The sequence below is a fragment of the Rhipicephalus sanguineus genome, chromosome 3 (genome assembly GCF_013339695.2).
Source record: "Rhipicephalus sanguineus isolate Rsan-2018 chromosome 3, BIME_Rsan_1.4, whole genome shotgun sequence".
Lineage (NCBI taxonomy): Eukaryota > Metazoa > Arthropoda > Arachnida > Ixodida > Ixodidae > Rhipicephalus > Rhipicephalus sanguineus.
The window spans coordinates 17,610,185-17,630,344 of NC_051178.1; positions in this window are offsets into that span (position 1 = coordinate 17,610,185).

Below are 20,160 nucleotides of genomic sequence, written 5' to 3' on the forward strand. Positions count from 1 at the left end.
CGAGTTAACGTCGCGAAGACTAGTTAAACGGCGGAGCTGGCGGTATCATATCGCTATATTATTGTTTTACCTGACTACGTCACGACATGCCCATGGCGTATAACCACTAACCAGTTATAGACAGCTTCAGTTTTTATTGCAACCAAGGGGAGTAGTGGCGCTTGCCCAATTCCTGTAGCACATACCCGATAGGACATAAATAAACCAATCTAGAATGATGCCAAGGATAGCACAGGCGACATTATATGTAGTTTTAACTTTAGTGTTGTAAATACCGTGTAAATAAAAAGTCACACTTTCGCCGGAAGGGCGAAGCAATGAATGCGATAGCAAGAAATTGGAATGTAACACGAAGAACGAGAAGCTGCTCGATACTTGCAGCGCGCCGCTTAAGCACAATAAAGGACGCCCGAAAAGAATGCACAGGCTAACACAGGACAAGCATGAACTAACAACCGCCACAGTTGTTACGGTTTGTGCTTGTGGAACGCGCTGCAAGTGTCGACAGTGGGGAATCAGACGCTCTTAGACATTTCTTTTTCTTTTAAACTGCGGCGCGTGCAGTGACCCCTCTGTCTCTCCTGCCACAAGGGGGAGTCTGACGCAAGACGTGCTTGGTGTTCTTTGTTTTGTTTTTTTCTTTTCACATCACGAGTGGGTACAGAGAGGGGCCACTTAGTCATGCGCGTCTCAAGGGCAGTTTTCAAATTGTAAGAAAATGTAGGAGCATAATGGCTAGCATGAATATCTAGCCATGAGATAGCCGGCGCATGCATGGCGCATAGTTGAGATGTCTAACGCACCCTGCTAGGGAGTGAGGTGTCGCTGGTTTGAATACCGGGTAGGGTGCTTCGGATTTTTTTTCTTCTGCTTTATTTGTTGTGCCTTTTTTATATATATACATACATATGCATATCCGGGACATTGCGCGTGTGGCGGCAAAAATCAGTCGAGAGTGTCAATATAATTGCTACCGCAATAAAAGGAATTAAAGTGAATGAAAAATCAACTTGTCGCAGATAGCGACTGACCGTATACCACCTTCGGATGTACATGCCTTCTTTCGTTCTTTCATAGTGAGGAGCTCGTCTCGACAAAACTTGATGCCTTGAGGTATTACGCGAGCGTTTATTGGTCGGCTGCCATTTCATAAAAAGATGAAGTGGTACGCCAGTTGACAATATTAGTGTTCAACGCTCTTAGTCGTGGCTACGAGAGGCGTTTATTAATGCTCCCAGAACTACAAAAACAGGAATACCCCATAAAGTGGACGGGAGAGCGACCTCTGCGGTAGCTCAATTGGTAGAGCACCGGGCGCATTCTCGGAAGGTATAGGTGCGGTCCCTACATAGGACAAGTTGATTTTTCATCTACTTCAATTAATTTCTATTTATGCCGTTATAACTACAGTACAGCTAAAACTATAGATATTGTCCCCTATGCTTTCCTTGGCTTCATTGTATGTTGGTTCAGTTATGCTGTGTCTAAGAAAGAAACGAGCCCTTTATATATTACCTCTTTCATACCCGCTAGGAGTCGTTTGGCACATACCCGCTAGGCTTGATATGTACTCTTTCTTTATTATCACTGAACCGGAGGTGAGTAGTGAGGCTTGTCGAAAATCCGAGGCACGCACCCGCCAGGCTAGTTCACAGCATTTTCACTTTTTAGTGGACCAGAGGTGAGCAGTGCGCTTGCCCAATTTCTGTGGCACATACCCGCTAGCAGGTGCTTGGCCCATGCCCGCTGGGCTTGTTATAGAATGTTGTTACCTTCATTGTAGTACTTGCGCGAAAACAAACGGGCACGAAGAAAGGAGACACACGGACAAGCGCAATCTAACAACTGTTACCTTTTTAGGGGACCACAGTTGAGTAGCGGCGCATCAGTGGCGTAGCCAAGGGGGGGGGGTGCAACCCCCCCCCCCCCCCCCGCGAGTTTTCATTTTTGCATGTGAATGCATACATGCACACATACAAACGCATGCACGAACATACATAAAGTATCGTTGAAACCCCCCGAAAAAATTTCTGGCTACGCCCCTGCGGCGCATGCCCAATTCCTGATGGACATATCCCCTACGAGATGCGTCACTCTGAACACGGACAGTGTCCTCTGATGCTCACGATGATGCGGGAGCCTCGGCCGTCCTCGCCTGAAATGACCTGAAGACCTGAAGTGGTCTCGTGGATCAAGCAGGGCAAGCAGTGACGGCCACTGGTTTCCTGGAATGGGAAACCCACCCTTGACATTTCCCCCTCCTCTTTATTTTTTTCTTCTCATCAGTAAATGTTGTTGGTCCTTCACACGTGATGGCGTAGGTGAGACATAGCTTTGTGGCAAATGAACTAATGGCTGGGCGAGTTGGTACAATTCATTTATCAGTGCGCAAAGCTACAAAATGCCGTAGAAGAGGCCGAAACAACACCAGCGCAGATGGAAGGATAGCTGTTCAGGCATTTTCTTGCTTCTTCATGCCAGACACTAGACGGCTGGCTTATGCATGCAGATCTAGTGCTGTCTATATGCCAGGCTCCAACCACTCCACGGTTTTCATGATTGCTGTGCTTGTATAAAACTGCCCATTCATAGAATTTCGGCATGCATTTACACTCTCGGCAATGTAAAGGTTGATTTGATCTTGAGCCTTCGGTTATCGACCTCTGATGTTTGGTTAATCTCTCGTTAGCACACCGGCCCGTCTGTCCTCCAATGAAGCGGCCGCCGCTACAAGCAACTTTATATAACATATCTCTACGGTAATCAGCAAAGCTGTTCGTGCGTTGTACGAAAGAAATGACAGTCCGCGTTTTGTCTATTATCTGCCAATTATTTCTCGGCACGGAAGCGCATATTTTGCATAGCTTATTCGGAGCCGTAAAAGCAACCATAAATCCGTATCTATTTCCCACTTTCTTAAGCTTGTCAGGCAAGCAAGGGATGCAAAGAATACATATGACACGCTTGTTAATGTTGCTTTCTGCAACCATGCCATGAATTAACAAAGTGGACTTCTTAAAATATTGAGCAAGAGTGGATACTGCAGCGCGAGGCTAACCTACATAAGCAAGGCCGCAGAAATGAGCCCTTGATCCATTGTCCCTCTTTCTTTCATCTAAGAGACGTGTAAGCGGCGCTTTAAAGCTGGTGGTAATTTTGTGCATACAAGGTATGGTAAGAGCAGCTTCGAATAAACGAAAAAGATTCCCAGCAATCCGCCATATAAACACAACATTCATCCAAAATGTATAAGCTTGCAATTATTTTTTTACCAACTGTTTCAGGCAAACGGATATGGCAATCACTGCAGCTAGTTACCTGCAGAACTGCTTAGAATTACTATGTTTTTAAGACCCGTTCCAATACGTAATTCTCAGGTGCTAGTTCAGTTTGTGACATTGGAAATTTTAGTCAGATGTAAAGCTTTTAGTATTGATATCGAAATCTTTTATCACTCGCTGCCGTATGGATAGCAGTTGAAATGCGGTAAACACTGTACTAAAGAACACGTGCGAGGAACTGTTTTCGCACATCAATGTGGTGTTTCTACGGAGGATTCCCTAAAAAAGTCACAGTTTCGCGGCAAGGGCGAAGCAATGAATGCGATAGAAGAAAAGCGGCGCGTGATGGATGCGCTGCAACTACCGCGCGTCCATCACTACCCGGCAGCTACTAGACAGTTGTAATTTCGCGTACGTAGGGAAATCACGTACGCGAACGTGAAAAGTACACGTACGTTACGTGCACGTTACGTTAAGGGCAGCTCACGCACGTGGATTTCTTTTTGATCATCTCAAATGCCTCTGCGATTTCTCGAGTACGCTGGCTCTTGTGCCTAGTCACTGAGGTAGCTTGTTCGAGCGGCCGCGCGAGCAGAGTGCGGAAGGGCAAGGTTCTCCCCGCGTAAAATTAGAAGAGGCGAGAGAGCTGGCCGACGCCTTTAAATGCGCCCGTCGCGCTCCAAGCGCCATCTCGCTGTTGATTAAGAAACGCTTATAAGCGCCTGCCGTCTCGGAGGACTGCAAACGGTAAAGGGTGTGTATACAACGCTCGCAGTTAGCTGCCTGATTGATCTGCGCTTTGTGGAGTAGTACTTAGCGCACCGCGCTACGTCGTGAGAGGTCGCTGGTTCGATTCCGCTCTGTGGAAGCACTTTTCTGATTTATTTTTCTTTGGGATATTGATGTATATATACGTACTTATACATATACGCAGCATGATGGCGGCGACGGCGACGGCAGAAACCAGCCGAGACTGTCCATGTGATTGCTATAGCATCAGTTGTGATAACTCGTATTGTGTTGGAGATACGCGGTAGTATCGAAATCGCATATGTAGGCGTTGTATCCCGCGCCGAGGTGCCCACCATGGCCAGGAAGAATTGAGAGCTGGGTTATGTGGTTCTTGCACATTTTGAAAATACGGAACGGACATGAGGAGATTGAAGTTTTTGGGAGCTGTCTCGCCAGATTCTTAAGCTGGGGCGAAGTCTCGGCCCGTAACCATAGCCTTAGTTCCAGAGACGACCGCTACAGGCGCAGCTCGCGCGAAAGAGAAGTACTGTTCCTCTTGTTCTTCAAGCGCCTTGATGATGATATTAACGCAGGCAAAACCACATATAGCATAGCCAACTGTAGCATACGCGCAGCTCGCGCGAGTTCTTCGAGCGGCTTGATGATGATATTAACGCAGCCAAAGGCAAATGTAGCATAGTGAACTGTAGCATGCGCACGCTCGCGCGAAAGAAGAGTCTTCTTCCTCTTCTTCTTCGAGCGTCTTGATGTTGATAATAACGCGGGCAATACCACATATAGCATACGCAACTGTAGCATGCGGCGCTCTCTCCACTCCGGCGAGCTCTCTAGTTTGATAGGAGACCGCTAGAGGGCCACAACTGTGCGCTTCTTCTCTCTGTCGACAGTCGTGAGTCAGTGCGCTTCGATACTAATAGCAGGAACGAACAAGACAAGGCGACGGAGCGGAGGGCTCGCAAGGCAGCAGCATCGCGGGCACGCCGCTAAGACCCTGTGTTGAGAGCTCGCGAGACCGCAGAAAGACGTCAGCGTCGTGTGGACCACGAGATATAAGCCCACGAAGCCCAAGCAGCGCGGAAGAGGCGGAAAGAGAAACTCGAAGAGGTACGGGTGCGGGATGCAGCGGCCATGCGCCGAAAGCGGTCGCTACCTGAAGTTGGCGGCGCCGACGTGCGCTTCAAGCGCGATTTCCTCGACCACACGTTCGGCCACAGCTGCAAGGTCTGTGACCGCTTGCGCTTCGACAACAGCCTGGCCACAATCGCTACTATAACAACGTGTCACGTCTTTATATGGCAGTAGAGGAATGGTACGGAGTAGTCACGGTTTACCCGATTATCTCCGAGCCAGCTCCTCAATCATTCAATTCGTGAATATGGCGTGATTTTTTTACTTCCTTTTGGTATTTTGGGGATTCAGAATGGTCCCCACTGATGTCGTCTGTGAAATGGTCACATATGTGACCAGTTGTCAGCATATATGTGTGCTTGTAGTATCAAACAAAATTTAATTGCTCGTAATCAGCGCTGTGGTATGTGCTTTAATATTTTCTTGTCCGTGCGGTATTTCGCACTCTTTTCGAGATGTTCAATCCCTAGGTAGATGCTCTTAATCCGTCACGTCATTTTAGTTTATGGCACGCGTTCATGGCTGCACGTGAATGACCCCTACATTAAGGAACTGAATATAAGCGTATTATTCTGAAGCGAAGCTGTCTTTGTGGCCGCCGCGGTGGTGCACTTATTACGGTATTCGGCTGCTGACCCGAAGGCCGTGGGCTCATTGCCGGCTGCTGTCGCATTTTCGATGGCGGCTAAAATACTAGAGGTTCGTGCGCGTATTTAGGTGCACGTTAAAGAACACCAGATGGTCCAAGTAGCCGGAGCCGTCCAGTACGGTGTGTCTCAAGATCACATCGTGGTTTTGGTGCGTAAAACCTCAGCAATTAAGCTTTCTTTGTGGATTCAACTGCAGTGCAGTTGCGACGTAAGGCCGAGTACACAGAGCCTACACTTTTCGCTGTTTTCCTTACTGCAGTAAAAAGCCATCTACGCATTGCTGGCGTCTGGAACGTTATGTGCGGGTCGTTCGGGTAGAGCTAATTATGACGGATAGGTTGGAGAAATCACGGTGCCGAAGTTAGCTAGCACTGATTCAATAGACGACCGCTGTGTGCACTGGGCTCTTACACAATGCGTTGGTTGGCAGTATGGCTGCTTATACTCTGTGGGCTGATACATTAAGCGGTTTCGCTACTTGACAAGCTCGATAACACGCGCTCATCAGGCCTGTTGCAAGAGGGGGGGGGGGCAGGGGGCCTGCCCCTCCCCCCCGAAACTTCGATGACACATGGTGTTTTATTGAAAATAAATAATGAAAATAGGCGTCTTTTCTGAAGTAGCGAAGGCTTTCAGCTAGTGCCCCCCCCCCCCCCCCCAAAAAAAAACATTCCTGGCTACGGGTCTGCCGCTCATACATACATCGGTACCCAATCATTATGCAACAATAAAAACATTTTGTGAGCGACTTCTTCGCTGATATACTCAACAGAAAAACCATTGCGTATTTCTTGTGCAAGCGGAGCAGTTTTTGCCAAGTCAGTGAATCAGCCGCAACTCAATAGTCATATCTGCAAGGGTATTTCATGGTTTTTCTTTACTTGCATACTTACATGATTTTTTGTAGTGGTGACGCATACGCACTCGTAGTTCCCACAATTCTTAACTTTGTAATTGTACTTTCATTCTTGTTTTACGCGTCGTGTCCTTTTGAAGCTTTGTATTCTTTTACTGCATTGTTATTCTTCTACGTACTGGTGTCAGTATCACCCTGCCCCTACCTCGGGGCTAGAAGTATTGTAAAGAAATAAATATAAATAAATAGGGCATCAAGCCATGAAAGCCTCAAATGGAACAGACACAATAGAGCTGCCGGAGTTTTCGAAGTTAATCAATAGGCGTAAAGTAGCCGACATAAGAAAGTATAATATGGAGAGAATTGAGCATGCTCTAAAGAACGGAAGAAGCCTCAAAGCTACGAAGACAAAACTGTGCATAGGGAAAAATCAGATATATGCATTAAAGGACAGGGAAGGCAAGGTCACAACCAATATGGATAGAATAGAAGTAGCGGAAGACTTCTACAGAGATCTGTACAGCAGCCGAGAGAGTCAGGATGACAACGTAAGAAGCAGTAATATGCCAGAGGAATCTGACATCCCACCAGTATTGACAGGAGAAGTAAAGAAAGCCCTAAAGGGAACGCAAACAGGCAAAGCCGCTGGTGAGGATCAGGTAACATCAGACCTGTTGAAAGACGGTGGAGAGATTGTGTTAGAAAAACTGGCCACCCTGTATACGAAGTGTCTTTCGACGGGGAGGATACCACAATCTTCGAAGAATGCCAACATCATCTTGATCCATAAGAAAGGGAACGTCAAGGACCTGAAAAATTACAGGCCCATCAGCTTACTGTCCGTTTTCTACAAGCTATTTACAAAAGTAATTGCTAACAGAATCAATACGACATTAGAGTTCAATCAACCAAGGGACCAGGCAGGATTTCGTGCAGGCTTCTCAACAATAGACCATATTCATACTATCAATCAGGTGATAGAGAAATGCGCGGAATACAACCAACCCCTATACATAGCCTTCATAGATTACGAGAAGGCATTTGATTCGGTGGAGACATCAGCAGTGATGCAGGCACTGCGGAATCAGGGCATCGACGAAGCCTATATAAACATAATGGAAGAAATCTACAGCGCATCCACAGCCACTATAGTCCTCCATAAAGAAAGCGACAGAATCCCAATAAAGAAGGGCGTACCGCAGGGAGACACGATCTCTCCAATGCTATTCACCGCGTGTTTACAAGAGGTTTTCAGGGCCCTAGATTGGGAAGAATTAGGGATAAGAGTTAATGGAGAGTATCTCAGCAACCTGCGATTCGATCTTGACATTGCCTTGATGAGTAACGCGGGAGACGAATTACAGCTCATGATTACTGAACTGGACACGGAAAGTAGAAGAGTAGGTCTGAAAATTATTATGCATAAAACTAAAGTAATGTGGAACAATCTTGGCAGAGAACAGCGCTTTGCGATAGGTGACGAGACACTAAAAGTTGTAAAGGAGTACGTCTATTAGGACAGGTAATAACCGCGGAGCCGAACCATGAAAGTTAAATAACCATAAGTATAAGGATAGGATGGGGCTCATTCGGCAAGCATTATCAAATCATGAATGGTAGTCTACCACTATCTCTCAAGAGGAAGGTATATAACAGCTGCATCTTACCGGTACTTACATACAGAGCAGAAACCTGGAGACTTACAAAGAGGGTTCAACTTAAATTGAGGACGACGCAGGGATCGATGGAAAGAAAAATGATAGGTGTAACCGAGACAGGAAGAGAGCAGAATGGGTCAGGGAACAAACGGGGGTTAAGGATATCATAGTTGAAATCAAGAAGAAGAAATGGATATGGGCCGGGCACGTAGCACGTCGGCAGGATAACCGGTGGTCATTAAGGGCAAGTGACTGGATTCCAAGAGATGGCAAACGCGTGAGGGGGAGACAGAAAATTAGGTGGGTAGATGAGATTAAGAAGTTTGTAGGTATAACGTGGCAGCAGAAAGCACAGGACCGGGTTGATTGGCGGAACATGGGAGAGGCCTTTGCCCTGCAGTGGGCGTAGACAGGCTGATGATGATGATGATGAAATAGGGCATGGAGGAACAGTTTTGAAGATGAAATACCAGCAAGGAAACAGCAGAGAAAGAAGCAACAGAATATTACGGACTTATTCCCTCAGAACGAGGCAGTGGAATTTCTAGACATTTCAATAACGTTAATGGAGAACCCGTGTGCTAGCAGTAGTCTTCTAGATCTTCCAAACAGCCGTTAAAGTTCTCTCCGAAAAATCTTATGGTTTAAAAAAACGGAATTACCGTGACATGCCTTAAGTGCTCTCTCGCCAAATTGTGCGTGGACAAATCGTGTGTGCACAAAGCTTGACAGGCAGGTTACGCGTCCATTACCAGCAGGGAAACAGCAGACAAGATCTTAGGTGAAATAAACGTAGTCGTTACGTTACAGCTAATGCTTATAGAAAATTATTCTTTTTATGGAGAACGCTAACTTTGGCTATCCCGGTTGTAGGAAGATTAGCATACAAATCCATTGTCCTACCAGTCTTCGACTGTGCTGCTATAATATGGGACCCCTATACAAAAGGTTATACTGTCAAACTAGAAAATTTCCAAAAAAGAGCCATACAGTTCATGTAGAACGATTTTAACACGAAAGTGTTTTATGCCGGGGTCCACCAAGACTTCAGTGACGTAATTCCGTCACGGAAATGACGTCGCAAAAATTTACGTGATCAAATGGCAAAGAAAAAATGTTCCGTCAAAGGGCATCGAACCCACGACCGCTTGGTCCGCAACAACACAAGGCGAGCACGCTATCCACTGCGCCACGGTCACCTTTTTTTTGTTTATCGCCACGGTCACAGACTATAGAGGCTTTACAAACGCGCCTTTTATATCTACCGCTCTCCCGCTCGGCGGGGTGGTGTTGCCCTTTGGGAGCGGTAAAGTAATTCGTCATTACTGTGTCCTTCGCGATTAGCACCTCCAACGCGTTACACGCCCGTCCCATTCGGCGCGTTTTCAATAGAAGCTCAATTTTGTCAATGCCTTAACAAACCGCGAGGGGGCGACATTAGCGCAAGCGTCGTAAAAGCGTCGGCCTCGCTCATTGCATCACGCTAATCCAAACCAAAAATAGCTCTGCGACTCGCGCCTGCCTCACCTGGCTGTAACACCGCGTTCCCCGCTCAGCGCTCGCCAGGAGAGAAATCGCTGCCGGACTACCGGGGCGGCACGACGCGCTTTGCGTTTCCCTCAACCCGGCCGTGGTGTAACATGCCGTGGGATGGCGACCAAGTTCTGCGTCCAATATGCGACGCTTCTCTGGCTATCACACCTCGTTCTCTGATTACGCTTTCACCGTTAACTACTACAGCTACCACAAGGGTTTGTTTAACCATTTAGCATGGACGCTAGTCGTCGTGATGGAGACGTACCACCAATCATCAAAGTGGGTACATTCACGTTAAACGGGGCTATAGCTGCCAGACATCAATGTACATTTTGCAAACACTGTTATATCAATGTACAGTAAACATTCAGTTACTTCTGTAAGGGCACGCTTTACTTTCGTGTTATTCCGACTCTTATGACGGAGGGAACAACCATGTTTTTTTTTGAAACAGTTCAGTGACTGAACTACGAGTTCTCGCTAACCTGACTCCGTTACCAGAAAGAAACCGCCCATTGCTCCTAAACTTTTTATAGCAATCAGTTAAGGGGCACAATAATGCCAACATTAACGCATGGATTTCATTTTCTTCCGGTTACATTCAAAGCGACAAAGGCATGGACTAATGATAACACCTTTTCGTTCTCATTGTGACTCTTTCATGTATTCTTTTTTTCCATGAACAGTTAAAGACTGGAATAACCTTAGCAGCTACATCGTTGAAGTAGATTCTTTGTCAGCATTTTCCTCCCTTCCTGATGGCTGAAAGAGTGTTATATTTTTTTCATAGTGGCTCCCTGTACGATATCTGCGTAGCCTGTTCCTTTGTTTCATTTGCACGTTTGATGAATTCTTAGTTTAGTAACTGAACCTGAATTTGTTTTAAATGCGAAGCATTTCTTAGCGAACCTCAGGCTCTATGGCATTTCAACATACGTATGTACTTATTACTCAATCAATCTATCTATCCATCTGTCTAGCCGCCTACGTCTAGGTGCTCTCGTGGTCGTCTCCATACGTTGTAATATACCGAAGTTCACATGGCAGATTAGTATATGATGAACACGATGCACTCGTCATGACATGAATAACGCAAGATGCCTGTCGCGTACATCATGAAACCCTATCTCTCAGTCACGTGTGGCACATACCAGAGTTCGTGTTTTGCGGGTATGTGCCACAGGTATTGCAGAGTGTCAATAACACAGTAACCGCGAACATAGACATTTACACGCGAGGAAAGTAATATCAATAAGAATCGTAGGGGTTCTACGTCCTAAAACCAAGATATGATTATGAGAGAAGCCGTATTGGAGGGCTCCGGAAATTTTCACCACTGTTCCAGTGTCCATTAGCTAGTGTTTAACCAGTGTTCATCAGTGTTCTTTAACATGCACTGACATCGCACAGTACACGGGCCTTTATCATTGCCGCGGCCGGGATCGAACCCGCGACCTTCGGATCGGCAGCCGAGCACTGTAATCGCTACGCCACCACGGCGGACGCTAGAAATTGAGGGAGCTAATACAGAATACCCCTGGAAGACGCTCGGCTACCATCCACTCGTCCACGTGGTCTGCAATGTGGTCAACGTGGATTACGCAGAAACCGGGATCAATGCTTCCCACAGTAACTCTGCCGAGGTGACCATGCCCCTCATCATTACCGTTGACTTGAACATCGATTTCTCAAAACCCACCAATGTCTGCTTTTTACACTGCATGAAAGACCGCTTGGATGTCAATTGGGCATCACAAAACCTTGTTGCCAGGTCAAGGACGGGAGGCATCGTAGATCATTTCTTCTTAAGAGGCATCCACGATTTCAACCAGCTGTTCTATACCTCGCACTTCACTACACTTTGACCATTGTTAGAGGCGATCACGAATGGATCCAATGACAAGTACTGTCCTGCTGCTGGTCTTCACTGATCTCGGTGGTGACAAGAACTCCCTAGAGCCCCTTCCACACATGCATACGAGTTCGTGAAACGTGCGCGGGTTGTCCGTCGTAACGGGCAAGTACAAGCATAAGTACTGTAACCACTGCAATTGTGACTGCAACGTGCGTGCAGTGCGCCTGTGCGTGCCACTCGGCTGGGTATTGAGGGGGGTTCGGGCCGTCTGCCCCAGGAATCGCCGCAGCCGATGCAAGAAACTCAAATATTTATTCTACCAGAAACATTAACAGAAACAATCAAGGAAATGCGTAAACTCATGAGCCACGACACCGCACACTAACCTACGCCCCGCCGGGGGGCACACCGCGTGTGTGCACGCCGGTCCGTCGCTGACTGTCCGGCCGGCGCGTTGGCTGCTCCTCTTGAAGCCACTGTCTGTGCCATGCGCATCGTTGGTGCGCAGCATGTGCGGCGCCAGCCGCGCGATGAGCGTGACTCCCACAGTATGTATCGAGGAACACATTTCTGAATAAAGCTTAGTTGCGAGTAGCGCCTGTCTTGTGCATCTGTGTTCCTTCTTTGCCCTGTTAGAATTCGTGCTATCCAGTATAGAAGAATATAAGCACTACAAATAAGATTACCTCGTCTGGTGTTGATTAACACCTATGTTGCTGTTGCCATCGTTGCGCATTTGTAAACAACTGCTTATATAACACATGTGCGACTCTTCAACATGTGTGTGCGTATACCATTTGCACATTTCTGTAGCATCCTTCTGTCACGTTTCGCTCAATGTTAAAATTACGCCACAGTCACTCTCCCGCGCATGCTTCGCATAACTTCAATTCTCATGGTACGTGGGATCTGCCGAATTCTTTTTCTAGTAATTTGTTTTCTGCAACCTCTGCATGTACATATATCTTGAGTGCCATTATGTTGTATATTTTTTACGTATTCTATCCCATTCTGCTAAAACTTTGATAGGGATTGCAGTACAAATAAATAAATAAATAAATAAATAAATAAATAAATAAATAAATAAATAAATAAACATGTACACTACAAGGCAAAAGGGTGTTTAAAGAATGTGTGGTTTGTCCTTTTGAGGACCAATGGGGCCGCCACAAGCATTAAACCCTTTAAGGACTAACGGCAACGGGTCTACTAGTTAGTGGTCCCCGTAAAGCTAACTGTTCACCCCACGGATCACTTTAATGGCTTAACATTTGGTCTTCACATTTACAATTAACCGGGCCACTGTTAGCCCCAGCAGATCACCTAAGTAGAGTGACAGTTAGTCCTCGCATTTACACCTTAGCGAGCAACCATTAGTCTCCGCAGTTACACCTCGCCGGATGGATGGTCGGTCCACTCAAATACTCCATTCGGATGAACTTTTATTGCGCATTACATCGACAACCTCGACGGGTTTTCGCCGTCGCCGTTACCGTCGCCGTCATGTCCTTCCGGTATGAAGTCTAAATTGATAAGATACCCCCGCGCATTGTATGTTCTACCACGGGTAAAAGAGCTCGAGCGGGGGAGATGAACGTGGCCGAAGCAGAGTTCAAACAAGCCGGCCCATCGCTCGGTGGGTGCATGCGATAACACCACCCCGCTCGGGGGAGGCCTGCCGTCGAAGCAGACAGGAAACGTCCGGCCTTCTTAACGAGCCTTAAAAGACGCGAGGGGGGGGGGGGAGTGTCCCGTCGCGCGAGGAGCAACTTTGAACTTTGAATCTAGGACGCGGTCGCGATCGCTGGCGCGCGCGCATATCTCGAAAGCCATCACAGCGTCGAAAGCCATCACAGCCCTTCGACGTGCTGCGCTCTCAACGCGAAGTGACTATGCGGACAGCGTCGCTCCCTGGAGCGGCCGTATTCGCTTACACCAGCGTTTTCTAGTTACGCGAGATCGGATACAAAACAGTTAGCTACCAGCCTCACTTCTTGTAACACTACAATTTGTTGCTATCGCATTCATTTCTTCGCCCTTGCGGTGAAACTGACTTTTTATCCGCAGTTTAAATGATCCGTTAATCCGCAGGGATGATTTTCCACAGTTACTCACCGCAAGGCTTAATACTATCTTCGCGTGTTTTTCCCGCAGTGAGCAACACATGGCGCGGAAAAGAACACGCGAAAAATATTTAATCATGCGTGTATCACTGCTTTCGCAGTCAATGCGACAACGAAACCCAAAAGTGAGACAACAAAACGTTTTATTTTTCTCTATACGTATGAAGTTTCTGCTTTCTTTCATTAAGATTCACTGTAAAATGTCCAAGTCCAGCCGTGTTGTCATATCTCGTGAAGCCCTTTTTGTGAAGCTGCTCCAACGGAAGCGATAGATGACTGGCATTGCACGCGCCCGCACAGACAGCATTCTGCACGTTGTGGACAACGGCTGTGTCCTGCAAATCACAAAAAGATTGCAAATATTTAGTCATACGTGCCACAGAGGATGAAGACGCACGGACATGACAAATACGCGCAAAGAGAAATACAAATACACCTATAAAATATGGCGCGGAAATAATTTCAGCGTGATGTCACACATCATCAAAGACGCATTTCGAGCCACATAGCGCAAGAGCTCAACTTCAGCAGCCGCAGCCTTCACGCCGAGGCGCCGCCAACGAGTCGGCGAGTTTTCTGCGAGTGGCGCCTTACCGCTCGAGCAAACCCATCAGCCGCCGCTGCTGCCAGCGAACCTCGAGCAGAAGAGCGAACGAACGCGGGGCCGCCACCACGAACGCCGCCGGGCTGCTTGCGACCGAGTGACGGGGAAGCCGACGGTAATGGCGTCCAATTTCTACAAAATTCATCGACCGAACGGCAGTACAGCCAGCAAACGCGCGGCCGCCACCACGAACGGCGGCGAGCTGCTCGCGATCGAGCGATGGGGAAGCCGATGGTAATGGTGACCAATTTGCGCAGAGTTCAGATGCTGAATTCACAAAGCTTTCTCTTGCCTATGCAATTCTTAGATAAGAATTGGCGTATCTCAAGGGAGTACGATAGCAGTGGTACGAATTTAACTTACTCGCCACTTTTGAAGGCAAGGAGGCAATGCGATAGCCGATGAAAAGACAAGGAAAGAAGTGCGCGCAAGCGATAGCAAGGCAAACGATAGCTTGCGGCGCTGTAATCGGCAGTCTGCCATATGTCGCCGTTTAACTGGTTTAACAGTTGCGCGCGGCTCCGCCAAAGTGGTGCAGGGGTTGAATGCGCGCTTTCCACTCAAAAGACCCTGGTTCAAATCACATCTATAGATGGTGGGTTTGTAATGCGAAGCATTTATTAGCGGACCTCAAGCACTTTGGCCGTTTCTCTCTATCTATCTATCTTGTCTAGCCGCCTACGTCTGGGTGCTCTCTTGGTTGTCTCCTTAACTTCGTATAGACCAAAATTGGCATGGCAGGGTAAGAAGATTTGAGGACTGTGACTGTCTCGTCGTGACATGAATAGCGTGAAAATCCTGTCGCGTACGTCGTCAAACCCTTTTCTCCAGACACGTGTGGCGCATACCCGTTTACCACGGGCCGCGGTATACGGGTATGCGCCACAGTTTAAATCAGTGATTGACAGTTTAACTCTACCCAGGAACGGCGAGAACAGACATTGGTAACTTGAATGCGAGAGCGTTAAGAAAATTCGGCAGATCCCACGTACCGTGGGAATCAATGTTATACGAAGCATGCGCTGGATGGTGACTGTGGCGTACTTCACATTGAGCGAAACGTTACGGAATGAGGCCTGAGAAATGTGGAAGTGGTATACACACACTCATATGTTCGAGTCGCATGTGTATTATATAACCAGTTGTTTACAGTTGCGTAACGATGCTGCACTGCTAGTCCGCGATAGTTACATTGTGACGCACCACAGATGCAACCCGAGAGGTCTGCGCGTGCGCGGAAGCGGGGGCGGCACTGTTGTGTCCGTGGATGCCCCCAGTTGCGATAAGAGCTGTGGCGCCGCTCGACGTTGCTTTGCAAGCCTATACTTGCCTGTTATGAGGAGAACGCACGCACGTTTTATGAACCCGTGTGTATGTGTAGATGTGGTTCTTGACAGTTCTTCAACAAGGTCATCATCACGGTGATCAATGAGCACCAGCAGCTCGACCGGACTTGCTAATCGGATCCATTCGTGATCGTGGCTATGGGGAGTATAAGTGTAGTAAAATGTGAGGTATGGTGCAGCTGGTGACAATCCTGGCTGCCTCTTACGATGAAATGATCTATGATGCCTCCTGTCGTGGACGTGGCAGAGAGATCTTTTGATGCCCTGTCCACATCCAAGCCGCCTTTCACGCAGTATAAGGACCAACCATTGATGTGTCTTGATAAATCAACGTTGAAATCACCGGTAATGATGAGAGGCCTGGTTCTCTCAGCACATTTATTGTAGGAAGCATTGACCCCGGTTTTTGCGTAATCCACGTCGTCCATGTTGCGGACCACGTGGACGAGTGGATGGTAGTTGAACGTCTTCAAAAGGTGTTCTCCCTATCGGAAAAACTACCATGGTGGATACTGGAAAAGGTGGTGGATATAGTGTAAATAATGCTGGGTATGCTGGAAATCATGGTGTTTATAGTGGACAGTGGTGGGTGGCATGGTGTACGCTAGCTGGGTAAGGTGGAAATGATGGTGGACGATGGTGGAGAGTAGCAGCAAAATACTGGGTAGGGGTAGGAGACAGCGCCCACTATGGCGCGAATGGTGGAAAGCAGCGAGGGAATGGTGGGTGAGGAAAATGATGGTGTACCATGCTGCACCATGCTCGAGAAGCTGCGCCAAACACCTTCATTATACTCGAAAGCAGTGGCAACTATGATGAGTATAATGTGAAATATCATTGCAGTGCAAATGAACGAGCGAGTTGGTAATGCCTAATGGAGCAATGTAAAACTCCATAGACAGGATCGAACTTGTTTTGTATTTGTAATACACCCCTTGAGAGCATGCCTTTTCTTTATTTCTTATTGACTGACATGAAATAAATCTATATTTTTGTGGTGAGTGGTCGAGCCCCTTGAGCTTTCGTTTTCAATGCTACATTTGTTTGCAGTACCTATTGTATTGATCGCGAAAAAATGCTCAAGAGTGCATTGCCTGATTATTAGTAAATTTTATTACGATTTTCTTGGCTGAGAATATTGGTTCGAGCACAAAGAAAAAGCAAAATTAGTGATCACTGGATAGCAGTTAATTTTTGGACCTCTGTGGGATGTACCTACCCGAGACCACGCCTGTTGCGCTTTAACATTTGCACTGAATTTGCTGCTCGCTCACATTTATGATAAGGCTGGAAGTAAACATCAACATCATGTGCGCTACGGATGTAAACGTTGAGAAAAAGGTCCGTGAAATGCATGCTGCAATCGAATCACCTCTGGTAAACAGATTGACAATGTACTGTATTGCAAAAACTATTTGCGGCTTGAGCCGATAACCTCATTTAGACGGGTGCAAGGTGAGAAAGCACAGCCGTATACTTAGATTTTGGCGCACGTAAAGAGCCCCAAGTGGTCGAAATTTCCGGAGCCCCCACACTACGGCGTCTCTCAAAATCATATCGTGCTTTTGGGACGTCGTCAAACCCCAGCAGTTATTTTTATCTGAGCCGAGCAGCTGCTTCCCGGATCCCTCCTCCTCGCTGCGCTGGTAGCGCCTTACAACCTAGCCTCCGAGATTAATGTCTACTGCCCGTCTGTGAGGCCGTGTTCGCCATAGGCGCTGTCTCAATGGCGGCGGTGACGTCACGTCCGACAGCGTTGGAAGTGAAATTCGTTTAGGCCGTGGCCACTGGCGTCGCCGCTGTCGTCCTCCCAGATTTTTTAACATCGTTAAAGTATTAAGTATATTAAGTATATTAGTATATTAAGTTAATTAAGTATATTCCCAGATTTTTCTTTCCTGACATGGCGGCGCGCTGCTTACAACGTGGTTATGGCGTGGTGATTGTGTTTGTGCTGATGCGGTTGATTTTCGTGCGTGGCCGTGCTTTGTGTTTTATGTTGCGGTCATTGACTTAGGCGGAACATCTTGAATCAGTAAGATGCGCGGTACACGGCACACTAAGTGAGCTGCAGGCGCCAGCTTCTCAAGTACGATTCCTTTGTTGGTGATCATCATCGATGAAGAGTGCCGGAATAGTAGGGTGCCTTGATGCGCGTTTTGTTGCGCGTTTTGGGGCGCACACATCGAGGCACACTACGGAATAGTTTCTCGCAACGCGCGCTGTGGCATGGAGAATCGACGTGACAGTTCGTGCACATGGGAACTCACCATATTGCCTCTAGACCGACGGATGCCTGCAAACGGGGTGGTCAGCCAACGCCGACTCGTCACATCACCTGAAGACCGGCGGACGTCGCAACGTGTACGCTGCCAGCATGTCCTCTTGCGAAAGATAGGTGGCAGTGAGTGCTACTCTGGGCACGTTATGCATTATTATTGCTGTAGGCGTATTGCCAAGGGATATTGAATACGGTGGTGTTGAATGTCTTTGCAGTTGTGTTGAAGCTGCTCCCGCCCGACGTTTGTGAACAGCTTAATCGCTACTGTTACAAAGTGCTTGGATATTTGAGACGGGTGCACTACCCGCCGTAAAACTGAAAGCATAGATCAAATTTTCGACAGAAAGGCTCTCGTCTTACACAGGTATTTAACAATCGTCACTGCACTTGTAATAACCAAACTAAAAAAATTATTGCTACCGCCACCGGGTTGTGCTGTGACTGGGAATCGGTGAGGCGCGATAAGTTTCATTTGGTGATGCAATAAACAACGCTGATAATGCTAGCACCCTTGTGCACTCATAAGTTTTTACGTCGGAAATAACGGGAATTTGTTCAGAATCCGCCCCTGAATGACAATATAATGTGGTAGGTGGGCTTCTGGGGAAGGCGGAATGGGGTGGGGGTTCGGCACTGCAGCGCTAGCGTCAACTGGCCGGCTGTGTATCCCCGTTGGCTGGCCGCCGGCATCGTCCAATGTGGATTTCTTTTGCCGCTGCAACGTTTGAAAGTTTAGGCTGAGGTTTCCGTGTGTTTTTTTTTCTCTTGCTCAACGCGGGCTAGCGACTCGCGCGTTCATTTTGCGAGGGGTAGGTCAATTGCCGCTAGAACTGACCCACTTGTGGTTTTAATAATATTTATTTCAAGGGCTACCATCACGTGAACGCTGCCGGCCTGTTGCGAGCGCAAGTAATTGTCCCCGCACGGAATGCCGGACTATTTTGCTTAAGGCAACTCGCGAAAAATAATATAACAGCCGGTAGTACCTCACCAGCTGTAGTGATTTGTAGTGCAATTTTACTGTATTAATTCAAAGTCACTTAGTCGTAAGTTCAGCAGACACGTATAAACTGCGCGAAGACGAGCGAAGCGCAGAGAACACACAGACACACCGTGCGCTTCGTGTGTGTCTGTTTATTTCTTAATGTGTGTTCTTCGCCCAGTTTAAAGGTGTCTGCTGTATCTATGAACCAACTAGCCCAACAACATGCCATACTTGCAACAAGGACTCACTATAGTATCTATTTATTTGAGTGAAAGGAGCAGTGTAAGACGCATCAATATATTGATTACTAAACAAATCATTTATATTTTTTAATGATGCTTTTTAAATATTTTTCAGGTTGCTTGGAGAAATGCATCTCTTTGTAGCCGCCTCAATTATAGCCACCGAGGAACTACCGCGATGTCGTGGTGAGGGTTTTCTACAAGGGTTTTTTGCAGGAGCTGCCCGTCGAGGCAAAGGAGTAAGCATAACGCCAAGAAATATAGAAAAGGGAATAAACTTATTCACTGAGCCAGTGTGTTTTTTGCTTAGTGCAAACATGGTATTAGTGTGCCTGTTTTGCCTGATAACACATTTGGAACCAAAGCTGAGAGTTACCAATTGGTTTTCTGTGGTTAACCTGTATGCCTTGTGCAACAGGCGAATATGTTTTGAAATATAACTGAAATAGCATTGAAAGGGAAATAGTTGATTGACAAATATGCCCGCCATCTCCGTACCTGTCACGTACCTTGTACACAGAATAATTTCTACCTACCAAGGCTACCGTCCACCATCTGCCCACCTAAATTACTGTCCAGTATCCACCCACCTTGTCCACCATCCACCACCGTCCACCATCCACCCACTACATTAATCCACTATAATGGTGGATGGTGGTTTCCACCATGTCCACCATTTGACTTTTTCCAATAGGGAGCTGTCTTCAGCTTCCTCACTTTCCTTGCGTCCGCCGCGGTGGTGTAGCGGTTACCGTGCTAGGCTGCTGACCCGAAGGTCGCGGGTTCGATCCCGGCCGCTCTGGTCGCATTTCGATAGAGGCAAAATGCTAGATGCCCGTGTACTGTGCAACTCGTTAAAGGA